Source organism: Sceloporus undulatus, chromosome 2 (genome assembly GCF_019175285.1).
Source record: "Sceloporus undulatus isolate JIND9_A2432 ecotype Alabama chromosome 2, SceUnd_v1.1, whole genome shotgun sequence".
Classification (NCBI taxonomy): Eukaryota; Metazoa; Chordata; class Lepidosauria; order Squamata; family Phrynosomatidae; genus Sceloporus; species Sceloporus undulatus.
The window spans coordinates 235,379,977-235,387,776 of record NC_056523.1 but is presented as its reverse complement, the minus strand read 5'-3'; the positions used below and the strand labels follow the sequence as shown (position 1 = coordinate 235,387,776).

Sequence of the window (7,800 nt, the reverse complement as noted above, 5' to 3'; positions counted from 1 at the left end):
ATTATTATTATTATTATTATTATTATTATTATTATTATTATTATTATTATTATTATTATTATTATTTAAAGAAACAGGAAACACTCAGACTCCAATGAATTTCTGTTTTGAAAAAAGTCTAGTAGAAGCCAAAAGAAGGCCTCTATCATTCTAAAAAAGGTAGAAGGACAAAAATACCCCCAAATGTTTCAAAATGATCAATAAGACCCCAACCCAAAGATCTAGGGGTCTGATTGGTCACTTTTAAGCCAAACATTTGGCTCCCTAAAAATTAGGGCATGGTACCCTTGCAGGCTGAGGGAGCATGCATCCTGCAGACCACACTTTGTGGACCACCTGGTAAGGAGGAAAAGGCAGAATATCTACATACTGGATCCTAATTATTAGCGTGGGGAGCCTTCCATCTGGAAATGCTCTTTAATAAATGGAATAGCCTTTTTATTTCACAATCAAAAGAGATGCTTCTATGGTTTCATTCTCAATCAACAAAACAGAACCTGATGGAAAACAATTTCATTGATTTAGGTACCATATGCAACTTTATTACTTGAGGAAAGCTTATAATGGAATGTCACTGTCTATATATATATATATATATATATATATATATATATATATATATATAAAATGAAGAAGAGATTTAATATATAACCATTTAGATCTGTTGTTCTCTTTGATATAGGTAAACTTTTTCCAAACGTCTTTCTTCTTTTATTTACTTAATAGCTTCTTGCATTGCTGATATCCTGACACTAATATGTCAGCTGGAATCAGACCACATTATAGATCCACCCCGTCTACATTAACAATGCTATTAGGTTTATAGCCTTTTCGTAACACCAGGAAGAACTCTGATTACCCAGCAATCAGCATGAAATTAATCAATATCTTGTTTCATATCATGCTGTTTCTTCTCTCCCTAGACCTGCATATAGAGCATTAAAATCTAAATGCCCAGATACACATGCCAGATTGCTTATTCTCCAAAGGAAGCCAGTAAAACATGGCTGTGCCTAAATCCACTTTTCTGTACTGGGCCAGTCTTATAGGAACAAGAACACTTCCATTTTCAACCAGAAAATTGTTGGGGGGGGTGGTCCTTTTGGAAAATCAAATTATTACTCACTTTAAACAGACCCCAGCATCTGCTACACAGGTTATGCTCCTAGCAAGTACAGTGGACCCTTGTTATACACTGGGGTTTGGTTCCAAGATCCCCCGTGTATAACAAAATCCGTGTATGCTCAAGTCCCATTAAATATAATGACATAGCAAAATGGTGTCCCTAATAAAAAATGGGAAATCAAGGTAAATTTATACTTATTTGGAACATTTTCAAACCGTGTATGCTTGAATCAGTGTATAAAAATCCGTGTATAAGAAGGGCCAACTGTACTATTTACCATACCTTTGCATCCTCCACAAAACTGTTGCTATATTTAAATTTAAATATATGACCACTGTCTTACATATTTCAAAAATGATTTTGTAAGTCGCATGTCACCACTCAGCACATACACTAGAACGCCAACTCTCTTATGTGTTTACTAAATGGACCCAAGTGGTGAAATATTGGCTGTGAGGCATAGGTAACAGTCTCAGTCCTCACTCAAATATCTTTTCTAGGTGGTATTGCCAATATCCAGTTCTATTAATGGTCTTAGCTAATGACATCCAGTTCTACTTCTCTGTGACATCTGCATCAGGAGAATCTGGGTGTATTTAGAACCAATGCATGGTGTGTTGGTTAAGAGTGAACAGACAGAGATTGAATCCTGCCAAGAAGGACATTTTATGGGTGGGTGTTCTGCCAGCCACAGGCCAAATTCCTGTTTGAGAACTGGTGGAACGTACATCTTTGGCAGTGTTGTTCTGCTGGGCATCTGTTGTGCCTCTGGACATCTAGCTGTCAAAACAGTTTGATAATGCTGGGGGTGCAGCTCTAAGGTTAGTAGGGGGCAGAGGTCTCTAAGGCACCATATGACTGCAGTCATACAGCAAGGAAAAAAGATTGGCCTTCTGGCCCTCCAGTGAGGAGACAGCAATGGTTGCTCCTTTTTTCCAGTTGTGTGACTACAGCTGGATGCTGACCAGGAACTTCCCACCTCCCCAACCATAATTGGCCATGGGCCTGTGGAGTCAAACTGCATTATGCAGGGAGAAATTGTTATAAATCTATAACATCCTCTTGTAATACAGATCGAGTCTCCCTTATTCAGAATTTCAAAATACTCCATAATCCAAAATTGTCCACATGGGTTGCTGAGATAGTGACACCTTTGCTTTCTGATGGTGCAATGTACACAAACTTTGTTTCATGCACAATAATATTTAAAATATTGTGTATAAAATTACTTACAGGGTATGCATATTAGGTATATACAAAACATGAATGAATTTCATGTTTAGACTTGGGTCCTACTTCCATTCTGTATATGCATATATTCCAAAATCCCAAAAAATCCAAGATATTTCTGGTCAGTTTTCAGATAATTTCAGACAAGGGATGCTCAACCTGTAACAGAAAACATACATACACTGGTGCAACTGTTATGTCAGCATAAGTCACCGCCAGAATTGTGGTCATAGATGACCATGAGCATGGTATGCTTTGGGTATGCTGAAAAATCATTTGGATAGCTGCATTAAAATATCGGATCTGAATTACCTGAAATGGAGTTAGGGAGATGTGGGTCAGGCTGAACTTCCAATCTTACACCCGCTATCCTGCACCTGCAAAAAAAGGCCTCTTTTTCAATTCCTTTCATACATTAACACGAGTTTGACACCAGCCATCAGCCAGTTGTACGTCATAGCCTACAGGATAAACCAGGACTTTCATAGGGGGCTCTCCACTGGGTAGAAAGCTTGGGTCCTTTTGAGGACAAAAGCAACAACATCCATAGTCTTGACTGGAAAAAACTTGGTTTTAATATTTTGATGTATTTAGTTTTTTTTATTCAGCTTGGGTTACACCAAAGTTCTCACAAAGCATCTTGACTATTGTGCTTTGTGACTGAGATGTTCCCTCATATCCAGGATGTGCTGTAACACTGAGTTGTTGTTGGTTCTTCCACCCAATCCTTCTTCAGTGAATCCAATACCCCTTGTGGTGTCAGGCCATATTATAGCTCAAAACAGGAGTATCTCATGGAGACATGAGGAACCTTATCTTACATTAAACAAGAGAGATGCAAGGAATTTAGCCTACTGCTATGAATTTGCACAGCCTCTGCTTTCAGGTTTCACTGAAGCCCTCCACAAGAGCATTCATCTGTGGAAAATACACAGGTTTTACGGGGGCTTAATTTGTAGTGTATCCCAAATCTGCTTCATCACATGCTCATAGCATTAATATCCTAGTCTGTCAGGACATATTTGGGAATTCCTAGCTGAGAGAATAGATATAATAGTTCCTGGACAATGTTTCTTGTTGTGACCAGACCAGAATAATTTCTGGATAGCATATAACATACACAATTATGACTAAAGTGTGGAGTGCTCTCGGTGGACTTCTCTAGAGACCCCACCAAGTTGTTGCAAATAGGTTCAAAGATGTGATTTCCAACAGTGTAATGGTATCAAGGGCCATCTGGTCCTTCACACCCCTGGGTTCATTGGAACTCCAGACAGTACAACTACAGTACATTGCAACCTGGAAAAAATGCACCAATAAAGAGAAAGTGGCTAAGAAGATAAGACGGGTGCTTAGTACCAGCCACCCTTGTCTTGACAAGTTACCTGGTTTTCCTTTTAGTAGAAGGCTTCACCTTCTGGTTTCCAGTAAGTCCATCTCAGCTTACGGCTCTTCTGAATATATACCCACAATTCTGGAGACAGGCAAGGCTCCAGGTGAGCTTTTATACAATTCCTGGGTAACAGACTGTTGCATATCCTCTTCAGTCATGAAGTTTCTGCCTTCCAAATCCCTCCTCTCACATCTGGTCTCCATTCTTTTATGTGGTCTTCTTACTCCTCCCTCCTTCAAAGCCTTTAACTGAGCCAAGCAGCTGGCTCTCATCCACAAGTGAGGCCAAGGAGAGGTGAGCAGCCCAGGTGGCACCTCTGCTGTGTCTATCCTTCCACATTATGAAACAGCGATCACTTTTAAATTGCATGTACTGCATACAAACTGTTAGCACCAGCTAAAGCAAACCATTGCATCAATAGAATTTACATAAGTGATAACAAGTTCCCATTGGTTCAAAAGCCCTGCTCTAGTTGAGACTAACCAATACGAATTAGTATGCAAATGAATTTTATAGCACTTTTGAGACTAACTGTGTGAAAGAAATTGTAGCATAAGCTTTCATAAACTAGGTCTATTTCTTCAGCAAACATAATGTCCATCTTCCCCTTCCCCAAACAAACGGTTTCCTGCCAATCATCCTGGAACACAAAGTTCCAGGTTTCTTAGACAGGATGTTTGCAAAAGCTAACTGCTCTGACTGTAAAGCTCAGTATGTATACTTGGGCTCAATGTCCAGGCCTAAGAAAATTGCAGGAAAAGTTATTTCAGTGTCATAATAGCCGTTGCCTTTTTCCCCCTTTCTTTCTAAAATAGCAACGGCTTCTTAATGTCCTTCAGATTTAGTAATTTCTCATACAGTAGAAAAGCCTGCATCTTTGAGCAGCACTCTCTTTACAAATCTCTTTACAAATCCAGTTCTGAAGACTCAAATCACATTCCTCAGTCACCGCCATCTCCCACCTCCTCAATGCAATCTGATTCTTAAGAAGAACCTGCATATGTCCTCATGTTTAGTTGTTATACTCAGTCTATGGTGACTTTGTAGGACATTCTCTACATTGTAAACGTATCTCGAAGACCAGAAGATATAGGAGATGAAGTGCCAACCAAAATGCCATCACACTGTCTCAATCTCTCCCTCTGCATTTTTGCAACATTTGGAAAGTAAAGAATATGGACAAATTTTCTCATCTTCCATAAGAAAAGTTGCCCCAATACACACAAACACTTTGCTGAGAAAACAGTTGTAACCACTGCAAAATTTTTATACTTTACTACTTTTTTACAGAAAAATTTATGAATAACAAAAATGGTTTTTCCTAGGGAAAAATTTGGGTTTGTTTGTTTGTTTGTTTTTGAGGGGGGAACCCTCCCTTTTTGTACAAAACAACATTTTCCACAAAACACACTATTTTCAGTGCCAAAAATGTTTTGTACCCAAAAAATCCCCCCAAATGAAAAATCATTGGGAAATGCTCAAAAAACCTTGTAACCTCATTCCACGGGGAGAAAACTCTTTCAGTTATTTGTTCTAGCATATAGGAACAAACAATAAGCAACCATTTGTATCCCTGTGCAACATACAATAAAACATCCCAAGTTGTCTATGGCCACAAGACACATTTCCAGGCGAGAGGCAGTCAACAAATGTAGAAAACGAATGAGGAAACACACAACATGATATCAGAAGGGAAATGTCTAATTGACAAATTGTAAGCCACTCTGATAGCCTTGGCTGAAGAGTGGGGTATAAATAAATAAGTATTATTATTATTATTATTATTATTAGGACTCAACACAGACAAGTGGTTTTTGGTGTGATCCTTGTGTTTCTCATAATATAGCATAACCCTGAGAACATATTCAGTCCCAAAGATGTTAAATTTCTTACAAGCTGCACTCATTTATAGAAGAAAACATGCAATGTAAATGTTGTTTCGCTTGTCAATATGTGGTTTTAAAAAAAACATATCCAGGAGTAGCCATGCTGTCCATGTAGCAAAGAACAAAAACATCCAAAATCCACAAAACAATAATACAGTACCTTTATTAAACCAATCAAAGTGCACAAAATACATGTTGCAAGTTTCTGAAGCTCCACTGGCTTCTTCAACAGGCAAAGATGTTAAAAATCATAAAGGAGAAAAAAATTAAGATGATGTTAGTCTGAAGCCTGCATTTTGTCAAGATGTGCTCAGTTCACATGAAGGGACATTCATTCAGGCAGGCCTCCTTCTGACCATATACCCAGGAAATTTTTAAAAAGTACATCCTATTAGCAAGACAAAAAGAGATGCGTCTCTTAAAATCCAAGTTGCCTCTGTCCAAAGGATTTTTTGTTTCCTGGAGTATTCACATGGCCAGAAAGAGAACAGGCCTGCCTACATGAATGTATGGTTTTTAACAACCTTGCCTAATAAGCAAGCCAGTGGAGCTTTGAAAGTTTGCAACATGCATTTTGTGCATGCTAGTTGGTCCCATAAAGGTCTCAATGATTTGTGGGTTTTGGATGGTATTGTACTTTAAAAAACAAAACATTGTTAGGTACTTCTTTAATCTTTTCAGTATTAATAACTGAAAATTAATGTTTAGGAATGGTGTTTAGGGTTAGTTGTGGTCTTGGAAGTTTCTTTGCCTGTATGCATGTGTAAAATCGTGTCCATCCACAATGAAAATTTAACATATTCACTTTTCCCCTTTCCTTATGTTACAGGTTTCTGCTTTATAAAGTCCAAGCACATAGCACTTCATTCAAAATGGAGCAATCTCCATTGCTAACAAACAGCAGGTTTAACTCTACACAGCAATATACACTTCCCATATTTAATCAGAAGATTGGTACCTTGAGAGCAAGAAGATATAACATATGCCTATTAAAACAAGGGGGCACTTACTTTAAGCAATCGTTTTGGAAATTTAAAAAAAATTACATCATAAAATTAGTACTCTACAAAACACAGGAAATGGAATCTGAAGTTTCTGTTTCTCTGCTGTCTCCCATAAAGACCGAAGGTTGGTTTTTAAAGGAATGCAAGATGTTAGTAATCCACAGAAGCATTTGTTCTGGTCTGAATTATTTGGCAACTAATGAAGCAACACACAATCATACTAAAAAGCCTGGTGCCTATTAAAACCCTTGGTTCTTTTCTTTCTGAATTTTTGGACGCAAACATGGTATGGTGATTACAGCTCGATATACTTCCTTCAAAATAACAAATAATGCTGCTTTTTTGTGCCTGTATCATAATAGCTCAAGAGATTTTCTTGTTGGAGACCCTTGAAGTCCTTGTCCATATTGTTCCACCAAAGCATAATTTTACTGCATACCATGAAAGCCTTATGAGAGAAGCAGTTTCTGGCTGCAGCGCAAGCAGCTTCACAAAAGAAAATATTCAAGGCCTTAAAACTAAAATAAAACAAATAAACAAAATACTTGAGGGCCTATTGTTGAAAGGAAATGGCATGTTCATTTTAAACTGTAAATATGGCCTATTCTCTTTAGAATTTGTTCATACGGCTACTAAAAAAGAGAAAAAGGAAAAAAAGATTTTGGGGCATGTCAGAACTGGACTCTCATGTTTCCATTTCAGAAGTTCCACCAATGAGCAGGAAAAACAAAAGACAAGAAACCACTTCTCGGAGAGAAAATATGAGAAAAGAAAAGTGTTTTATAATGAAAGCCCTTTATTTTCAGTTTGTTGTGGTCTTTCCTTAGTATTCTGCATTTGTAAAATGTGGTGCAATTGGTACTGTATGTTCCCCCAGCAAGCCAAACAGAAAGTTGTCATCATGGTTTTGAGAGCACTAGGCCTCTCCTTTCTCATGTTTCACCTAAACGGTCGCCACTTGGGCTGAGAAACATATCATATATCATAAATCACACTCTGATAGATATTTGGCAGCTACTCAGCACCCCAGGCTATGCAATGTACAGTATGGAACATTTTTTAAGGTGGAATCTAGGGTTTGTAATTTAAAGACTTAATAACATCTCAGAACATTGTACTACTTCCTGGTATGAAACAGTTGGAGAGGGAAAGAGAAGTTGT

The 7,800-nt window shown here is 37.9% G+C and overlaps 1 long non-coding RNA gene across 1 annotated transcript; it reads right to left on the bottom strand.

The window, feature by feature from the left end:
- Positions 1 to 2,417: 2,417 nt before the first annotated feature.
- LOC121924205 lies at positions 2,418 to 4,251 on the bottom strand. The gene is made up of 3 exons (XR_006102547.1): positions 3,742 to 4,251; positions 2,669 to 2,733; positions 2,418 to 2,515 (listed from the first exon to the last, which is right to left on the bottom strand). It is a non-coding gene; the product is annotated as an uncharacterized LOC121924205 (long non-coding RNA).
- Positions 4,252 to 7,800: the final 3,549 nt, after the last annotated feature.